Raw genomic sequence first — 10,257 nt, forward strand, 5'->3', positions numbered from 1 at the left:
ATCAGAACATTCAAGTACAAAGGGGCACTGTTGTGCTATCTGTGAAGTTCTCCATTTTTTCATCTGTTTGCTTTACTTTGACAACAATTTAAAAACTAGTCTCCCTTACAAATATGTGCAAGGGAGTGTTTTATATTCAATCCTGAAAATGCCCATTTGTGAACCAAATATACTTACTCTAGCAAGTCTGCAAGCTTTTATCCTCTCAGGGAAAGTATTATACAAACAAATAGATACAAAAAATATCTCAAATCACCTCCTGTAGCAGTGTGACGTTACACATTTCTTTTTATCAGTCTCCATCTTTACTTTATGAGTATCAACCGTGTGCTCTTGAAAATAGACGTTTCATTATCACAGGTGCTTGCAAAGTGCACTTGCCAGCAATCAAACATTTAATAAGAAATGTCAAGAGTACAGCACTGAATGTTGTAATCTGTTACCGTCATATTAACGTTACTTTCTTCAAGAATCAATTTCAACAAATTAGTTAGATGTCTTTCCTCGCTCAAGGCCTTAGCTTGAAGATATTAAAGCTACAATAGTGTTTGAACACATTTATTTTTTAATCTGAATCTTAAAGTGAAAATTAAGGTGGTTATATCATAGAAGGACGACATTTTCATCACAAATATCATCACAACTTGCAGTTGCAGCTCAGCACAGACTCAGGATTAGAACAGCTTACATCCTCTATTCCATAGCTGAAGTTCTTGGGGAAACAATGCAGAAAAACCTGTACTTGTATAGATTTTCACAGCTCAAGCCACTGCCATCAGGGTACAGTTGATATTGCTTCATAGTTTACTTTATGAGATAACCAGTAAGTCAATACAATATCTACTGATGTTGCAATTGCTATGTATCTTGTATTATCTCTGTGTACAGGTGTGGCTGTGAATACCCTACTGAATTCTCAGGTATGTAGCAGTAAGAAGTAAGAAATAAGAAGAAAGAAGTAAGAAGAAGTAAGAAGTAAGAAGTAAAAAGCAGTATTTTAGTATGTGATGAGGTCCCATGCTCACACCAGTTTATTTAGAACTGGCACCTCTACATGATGGCAGTGATACACTGCATTGTACAGGGGTGTGTGCAGCCTTCCCAGGCTCAGGAAGCTATTCAGTGTATAAGCTGGGAGGTTTTCTTTTATATGAAGAAGGTCAAATTAGTTTTAGTTTTTAGCAGCAAATTCTGCACTAGCTGTCTTTCTTTATTCTTTCAGCAATGAAGCCCATTTTTTAAATTGTGATTTATTGGATTGATTTAAAAGTTTACAATTTTTTTTCCTTAGTTTTTGCTATGTGATAGAGCTTCCAAAGATTTGGGATGAAAAGACAGCACTGTGTCCTTAGAGAAAGTACAGCTTTACTTCAGAAAAGTTTCCCACAGAGTTTCATTATGTCTGTAAGGCAGATAACCACATCACAGTGTCTCTCTTCATACTCTTCACACTACCCCATATTCATTTGGATGATGATCAGATGGCAGATGTCCATCTCAGCCAGACAGGTTGAGGGGAGGTTGCATTCTTCTGCTATGGGTCATGAAAAAACTTCATGCATAGTCATGCGTTCTGAACCTATAATTGTGAATTTTAGGTAGGCTTCACCAGGCTCAGAATGCATCCTGTTGGTTCCCACCCCCTCTGCCCTACACACCTTTCTGTGAGCCGTGTGACCCTCTGATTTCAAACTATCTAGAAGCCTTGGGAAAAAGATCTGTGTTATCTGAATCCAGCAATTCTAAAGGCTTCTGCTGGGCAGTGTCTCACCCTGCTAGTGAGTCCAGTCAAGTCACAGAAAGAACATCATCTTCTCTTCAGCCCTGCGTACTCTGTTCCTGCCTACTCCTTTCCAGACTATCAGATGCATTGGAGCTGCATGTGCAGGTTGAACTTTCAATGCAAGGACTGCAAAATCAATGTCTAAAACATATCAAACTTCCTGTGCGTGTGCAAATCAGTTGCATAGTGGATCATCCCACATACTATAGATATCTCATGCTGTGCCTACACTGATTTGCTTATATGTAGAACACATAAGCATATAGAAAGTGGCTGTTTATCTTGGATCTGTGAACATATAGACTCTCAGATATTTAAGAATCCTTGAAAAATGAGAGAAAAGCAATAATTCAGAAAGTGATTCATTGGTAGTGTGTGCACACCTGGTAGAACAGACTAATTTTCCAATGTGATCATAATGCCAGTTCAGTCATAAAGCCAGACAATTTAAATGAGAAAGGATGCACATTTACAAGAAGGATAAACTCAATTCAGTTATTAGATTATTTCAGAAAGCTAGGAAACTATTTAGACAGTGTATAAGATAAGTTGTGAATGGAAAGCCTGAGGGATCATACTGCACTGGAAATCCATGTGAGAAATGGGGAACGTGGTTTGTAACTAATCTTGCACTGCTATCGCTGACTTCCCTAGACAGGGCTCTATAGATTTACCTCTACCTAACTTCCTTGGATTAAATGCTGTGTTTTTCTGACTGACTGCTTACTAAATGGAGTGAAGCAGAAGAGTTTAAAAAATTAATTCCTCCTCTCCCTCTTACATCCTATGTGTCTATATATATTTGTCTTCTGGAGAAGTTATAAACTGAAAAGTCTTTCTAAGAGACAAAATAGTTACTAATGGAATTCTTAAGCACTGCAACACAGAGAGAAATGAGAATTGCCAGCACAAGCCAAATGAAACAGTATAAAGAGCCCAAAGATACAGAAATTTCAGATTGAGTGAAATCTATCCAGAGGTTTTGTATAACTAAACATTTGGAATTTCATTTAAAAATAGCCTACTAAATGCAAAATATTCCAATATAGTAGATGAAAGTATATCCACAAAAAGGTTGAAGCTGCTCATTTTGAAGTCAGTGAGAGTAAAATTCAGGCCTCAATATTGTGGAAAGAAATAGAATCATCCTTAAGGCAAGAAACTTGAGTGTGGGTTAGCCCAAGAATGCCATTAACAGACAGAAAGAGGAGCCTGAGCTGTGAGATAGGCTGACACAGATCTTTCATCTGATGCCCAGTTGCTCTGGTTTTTTCCATCCAGCATAGTAATTGCTACACCATAACACGACTCAATGTTTGACTGAGCATGAAATAAAATTTAATTGCTGTGTAACAGATAATTTGGTCTTAGATCCAACCCTGCCAGCAACTCCTGCTCAAATTTGTTAAAATTTGATTTCATGTGCCTCACATAGTCACATGCATACAAGGAGTTGATCAGTATGAAGCAGTGGGAGGTTTGCCTTGACATCAAAAGGTCTTGTCAAAAGATGTTCTCAGCCATTTATGGGTGAGACCATGCAATAGGGCTTACTCAAGAGTAGAACTTTGCACCTCTCCCCTTACAACTTTATGAGGTTTCTGTTGGCTCTATCCTCAAGTTTCCTATAATCTTTCTGGGCTGAAATTCTGCTATTTAGTGTGTCATGCACTACCACAATTTAGCAGGCTGACAATTGTTATCAGTACATTTAGTAATTGTATATTTTTTCTGTATTTGATATTGCACATCATAAAAAGGATACTGAAGGTTTTCCTAGAACATGTTTAGTTTGGAATGCCAGATAACCACGAACAACATGAATACCATATATCCTTTTTCGGAAAAATCTGATGTGAGTTTAAGTTATTATAACTTGCATAACTCTTTCCTACCATTCTTTTTCTTAGATTCCCAATTCAAAAGCACATTCGGTGCATAGGTCATGTTGACAATACTGCCTCACAGAAAAGGGGGAGAAACGCTCCCATGTCCTTCTGTGAGCTAAGCTGTAAGGATAGTAAGCCCCTTAATTGTAAGACTAGTAAGTAAGAGGTGAAAAGAACAGGCAAGAAACGTATTGTTTTCATTGGCTAAATAAATAATTAGAAGATTATCCGTCCAAGGAACACACACAAAAAAATTATTTCAGTAAAACTTTTAAATGAGTATGCTAGGCTGTGGACTGGTTATCCTAATGATATTACAGAACCACAGAATCATAGAATTGCAGGGGTTGGAAGGGGCCTCAAGATATCATCAAGTCCAATCGCCTTGCTAAAGCAGGTTCCCTTCAATAGGTATCACAGGTAGGTGTCCAGACAGGTCTTGAATATCTCCATAGGAGACTCCACAATTTTGAACAAAGCACAAAATGTGGTTTGAGAAGTGAATAATATTTCTATGTCAGCTTTCTGCCTTTAAAAAGGAAATATTGTTTACTAGTACTACAATGATGAATGATGGAAGAACTAATCAGTTGCGAAGCACTGTGAAGAAATATACTAGTCATAGCAGAGATATGTCATCACCACATCACCATGGCCATTACTACCTGTCTTATGTTTAAGCATGACCTTTGATGTTTATACAGCTATGTGGAGTTAGCCTGCCAGAGCTGCAATAAAATCCATGTGATTTTATACTGCACTAGTAAATATAGATTAAACATTCTCTTGTAGAATTAGGCTCTGTTCAGGAATGAAGAGCTGCAAGAAGTATATTTTTTTCCATTGGAAGATTTTAAAATTTCAAAATCTGGAAAGCAACCAGAAGTGCTGAGACTTCTCATGGCATGATGCCTCAGCTCTGGGGCAGCCTGTCAGCCTTGCATCCTGTATGTCTGGAGAACTGAAACTGCCAAGAAGACAGAAACTGGAGGGTCTTTCCTTCCCAGCTTTCAGCACTTTATCAGCCCCAAAGCCAAGAGGGCTGTAAGCCTAAGGTCCAAAGGTACCAGCCAGAAGGGCTGCTAAGAAGAGAGACAGGCAAACTGTCAGGCTCCGTTGTCTTGGAAACCTGCCTAGATTCCATTGGAAATTGATCAAAAATGAAAATTCTCCTCTGTAACATTTTGATTTCAATGAATGGCATATCCTGATGAGAAAATTTTTCATCAGAAATCTTCTAGACAGATTGTTCACTGCTGGAAGTAGATAAAGCTATTCCATACGTTTTTTTTCTTATTATTATTTTTGCTCCCACATGATTTGCTAGAATCAGATTAATGGGCAAATCACTCAAAAGATTTGATTCTGAGGTTTTACTCCAGGAACCTCTCTCTCTGGCTGAAATCTGTGTTCCAATTTCATTATTAAAGCCTCATTTATAAAGAAATTTTATTAAGTGAAGCACACTGCTACTAAAAGATAATCGACTGCTCTCTATTGTTACATTTTCCATATATCTGTCATTGCCCTTAACTTCAGAACAGCCCCTGCATAATTAATTGTACAGGCAGCTTGCCTCTGATTGAGGATGCGCATTAATACTGGATTAGTCTTAAACATAGGAAGGGAAGATTTCCTGTGGAAAGCTTGGCATATGCTTCTGTAAGCAGTTTGTTTTCACTCTGTGTTCACGTATGTAGCAATTGTAGCAGTGCTGCAAGAAATAAAATCTAATCCTTAAAAAGCAGCTTCAGGAAGTGTAAGATTTCCTGGTTATTTCAAATCAAAATCGGTGATATGCAGATAACAATCATTCTGCAATTTAAAATCTGTTTTGAGGGTAGGTGGGTAGATACTGTCTAACTGCTGTGAAGTCAATGAAGACATTATTAATGCAGAAATCATATTATTTCAAATACCATGGCAACCAAACATCTCAGATAATTCTCAGAGGCTATATGTATGTACCATATAAAGGAAGAATAAAATTATTTATATGACTGATCTAACCAAAGTAACAAGTGTGGTAGTTTAACACGATGGGCAGCACTACAAAGCCACTTTCTTACTTTCCAGCCCTCCCGCCCCACTGCGGGTGCCTCCCCATGGGCTGGAGCTCCGGCCCTGGCCCTGCTCTGGCAGGGGCACCCATGGGCTGAAGCTCCTTCAGGCCTCATCCACCCTGCCCTGACCTCGGTACCCTCAGGGCTGCTTCTCTCTCCTTTGTCAGCCCACTCCCCCAGCTGCTGTGCAGCAGTTGTTCCCTCTTTGAACTTTGCTTTCCCGGAGCACACCCACTGCTACTCACAGCTCAGCTCTGGCTCTTTTGGGAATCAGGTCATGTAGATAAGAGAAAAACAGTGGAAGTTATACTCCTTGATAGTGGCATTTCGGACTCTGCCTTTCATGAGACATCTGTGAGAAATCTTAGCATACAAGATTTGAGAAAATTTAAATGATGTGCGTACAACACTGAAAGAAAAAACTGCATTCAGCTGTACATTGCCCAAATCTAGTGCTGGGCTACCCCGGTGGTTTGCCTTCATTTTAGTACTGCCTGTGGCTTTCACTGAGACTGCAAGTGATGGAGTGTCTCTCGTTAAATAAACAGATATGCAAAAGACTTTGGAAAATAGGATTAACTTCAGCACGACATTAACACATAGCAGAAATGGTATAAAAAAGACATGCTTCACCTTAGGGAAATCAGCCGTGTAAATATAACAGTGGAAACTCTGTGGGGTAGCAGATCTACAGAGGAGGGCGTAGGGCTGCGCACAGCCACAGCCTAACACCAGTCAACAAGATTGCTGTGGCAAAAATGAAAAAAAACCATCATATAAGAGAACTATGTGCCAATTTTGTGTTGGTAGAGCTAAAATAGAGAGCTGTGGCCAGGTTTGGGCACTGTGTTTCAGAGAAACGAAAAACAACCAGAGGGAGAGTGAAAGTCTGAAAGACAAGTGTTTAAGATGAGACATGAATACAAGTCCAACAAACTGTTGAGAGTTGGAAAACCCCTGACATCAAAGGGTACCTTTTCTGAATTACTCAGAAGCTGAATCTTCCTGCTTCTCATGAGTTCTTTCTTTCCTATGAACACTTCGAAACAGAGGAAAATATTCTCCCAATGTCATTCTTTGAACTAAAATTATATGTAGTTGCCATCATATGGAAATATAAATTTTTACAAATTTACTGAAATGTATACTGTTGTTTTTTTCGTGTGTGTGTGTCAGAAAATCTGTAGCATTGGGTTTTTGCAGCAGCATGAGAAACAAAAGTTCTGATGTACGAAGAGCGAGTACCCTGGTGTAAAAATGAGGTGTTAGTTCTGACAGGGTACCTTGCTTAATGAGACGGTTGTTGAAATGGGCTGCACCTCATACCAAATTACTTTGACTATTGAGGTAAGCCTCCTTCAAAAACATCTGAGTTTCATAGACTCATAGAATCCTTAGAGCTGGAAGAGACCTTTAAAGGCCATCTAGTCCAACTCCCCTGCAAAGAACAAGGACACCACAGCTAGATCAGGTTGCCCAGGGCCTGATCCAGCCTCATCTTGAAAGTCTCCAGGGACAGGGCATCAACCACATCCCCAGGCAAGCTGTTCTAGTGCCTCACCACCCTCATTGTAAAGGAGTTTTTCCTTATATCTAACCTAAATCTCCCCTGTTCAAGCTTGAAACCATTTCCCCTTTTTTTATCACAACAGATATTAGTAAAAGAGCCTGTCCCCTTCTTTCCTGTAGCTCCCCTTCAAATATTGCAAGGCCACTACCAGGTCACTTCACAGCCTTCTCTACTCCATGCTGAACAGCCCCAGCTCTTTCAGCCCATGTTTCAGAGTCTCTGTCAGCTCTTTAGTACTTCCTCAGTGAGTACTTCCTCAGTGAGAAAAGTTTTTTTCCTTCAGAGCTCAGAAATCCCCAGTGATTATCACCAGATGAACAGAAAATCACTGCTACATTTGTTTTACTGTTCAGCAAGGCTGAACCTCTGCCCCAGCTGGACTGAGAACTTCTGACGTAGGAGTTTTCTAGCTCCAGCAGAGCCAGAGCCTTATGGCATTCACTGTTAATGTCGCTGTGCGATTTTGAGACTCTCAGCAGTTGCAGTGAGATTTGTAGAGCCATAATATCAGCAGGAAGATGACAAGTGAAGAGTATCAGAGGGCATAGGGATTAACTGAGGAGGTGACACTCCAAGTAATCTCATAGGTTCTCACAGTTCTGGTTCTTTCTGATTCTAGGCCGAGAAATGTTTAATCTGGTCTCTGGATAAATCAGCCTGGCCTGAAGCCAGCTGCATTTGGATCTGCTTCAGCAAAAGCAAACCATGTTTGCTACGCAAGTTATATTTTTCACTTTCAAAGCCAGTCTGTTTCAGACACTTGTCTGTAGGCACGTCTTTCAGACTTTCACTCTCCCTCTGGTTGTTTTTCGTTTCTCTGAAACACAGTGCCCAAACCTGGCCACAGCTCTCTATTTTAGCTCTACCAACACAAAATTATTCATGGCACATAGTTCTCTTATATGATGGTTTTTTTCATTTTTGCCACAGCAATCTTGTTGACTGGTGTTAGGCTGTGGCTGTGTGCAGCCCTACACCCTCCTCTGTAGATCTGCTACCCCACAGAGTTTCCACTGTTAGATTTACTCGGCTAACTTTCAAACCTCTGTTACTAGTTCAGTGACAATCTGTGGTTAGAGCTAGATTGTCGGGATGCAATTTCTTTTCTATGGTCTAGCGAAGCATGACAGCAGGGTTGGAGTGATCACCAGTGGCTCTGCTTTTTTTCTTTTACTCATCATTTGAGGCTTAGAAGGAAGAGATCCGGCCATTCCATGCTGGTGACATGTGTATGTGAGCTGGCAGAATCCATAATTATAGAGGCTGCTTTCTATTTCTGGATAAAGTGTAATGTTTTTTATTATAGTACCACCTAAGGGCCCAACATTGTACAAGCTCTACCCTGTAGGCTGTACTCCCTTGTCTTTTTTTCCTATCACATGAAGGTTGTTTGACAAGATAGGATTCTCTTCTTTCCTCTAGAAATGCATAGACATGACAATTAGTGATGGTTGCTCATGGCTGGTAACCCAAGAAGAGCTGTTTTCTGGATTAAGCACTAAGGGGTGGGTGGTGATGGACAAACTGTCCATCACAGTGCACATTTCTCGCAGAGTTATACAAGTGGGAGGAAAACAAAATGATGATGAAGGCTAGAACCATGTGACTTTTGGCAACCTGAAGACAGCTCATTTTCCACCTGCAAATCTGCATCTGTGAAGTACATTTAGTGCCCTGGTAGCAGCTGGGAGGCTGGGGGCTCCATCCAGCAAAGCAGAGCACCAACATCAGCATCAGCAAAGCCTGACCTCCCAGCACCACATGGGAAGAAGCAAGCCTTAGTAGGGGTAAACTTCCTGCAGTGGAGAAGGAGGTCTTGATTCGTGACTAGCTGGCTAAGGGAGGTTGTTTCTTGATGGGGCTTGAATCTGAGGTACTGGTGACTGTTAAGGCTTGTTGGGCCCTTGGACTTTTATCCTCTGCTGCTTTTCCATATGACCAGCAATGATACTGGCAAGGGAAAGCATTGAGCATATCAAGCATAATTACATTACTGGTTGTGAGGGTCAAAGCCCTAAAGCAGTTTTCTCCTTGATCCTACTACAGAAGAGAAATCAAGGCTTTGAGGGAATATTGATAGATGCTGCAGATCATTGGCTGGATGAGCAACTGGGATCAACAGTTTGTTTTGTTTTGTTTTGTTTTATGACTGTGAAGCTCTCTGAGTGTCAGTAATAGCTAGGAAGAAACAGGATTCACTTGTCAAAGTAGGGCACAAGTCACACTGCCAATTGGCTGGGCAACCTGGTGAGGAGAGTGGAAATGACAAGATGATGACCCACAATCAACTAAGGAAGTGGTGGACCACTTTGGCAAGCAAATTGCATGGGATGATGTGGACAAGACACTTTGTAATCAACAGAACAAGGTGAAAGGGCCCCAGTTAAGCAAATGCACATAAATAAGCAAGTACTAATATCACAACGTTACAGAGAAAGCTCTTATTTCTTTTCAGAACTATCATTGTGACTTGGTGCTCATCTGAAGTACTTGCATATCTATGCATGCAGCAGGGATAACCAACAGGGGGAATAAGAGATTGCAGGAGGAATTAGAAAAGTTGTGACAAGCAATAAGAAGTTCAGCTAGAGACCAGTATCCCAGACTTACTAGTGTACACTTGAGACTGATACTAAATCCAGCACTGTTCAACTTCTTTATTAGTGACCCAGATAGTGGTACACAGTGCACATTCAGCAAGTTTACAGATGATATAAAATCGGGAGGAGTTGTTGACAGAATGAAATAGAGGAAATTTTATTTAAACATTAAAAAAAACCACACAAAACATTTTTACTATAAAATGGAACACATTGTCCAGGGACTGTGGAGTTTCCATCCTTCGAAATAATCAGAACTTGACTTCAAAAAGGTCTGAGCAGAGTGGCCTTTTCAACATTACGTGTTTTGTGATACTGTGCCAAAACAGGTTAACTGAAGAATAGAAAAGTT

Source organism: Meleagris gallopavo, chromosome 1 (genome assembly GCF_000146605.3).
Source record: "Meleagris gallopavo isolate NT-WF06-2002-E0010 breed Aviagen turkey brand Nicholas breeding stock chromosome 1, Turkey_5.1, whole genome shotgun sequence".
NCBI classification, from domain to species: domain Eukaryota; kingdom Metazoa; phylum Chordata; class Aves; order Galliformes; family Phasianidae; genus Meleagris; species Meleagris gallopavo.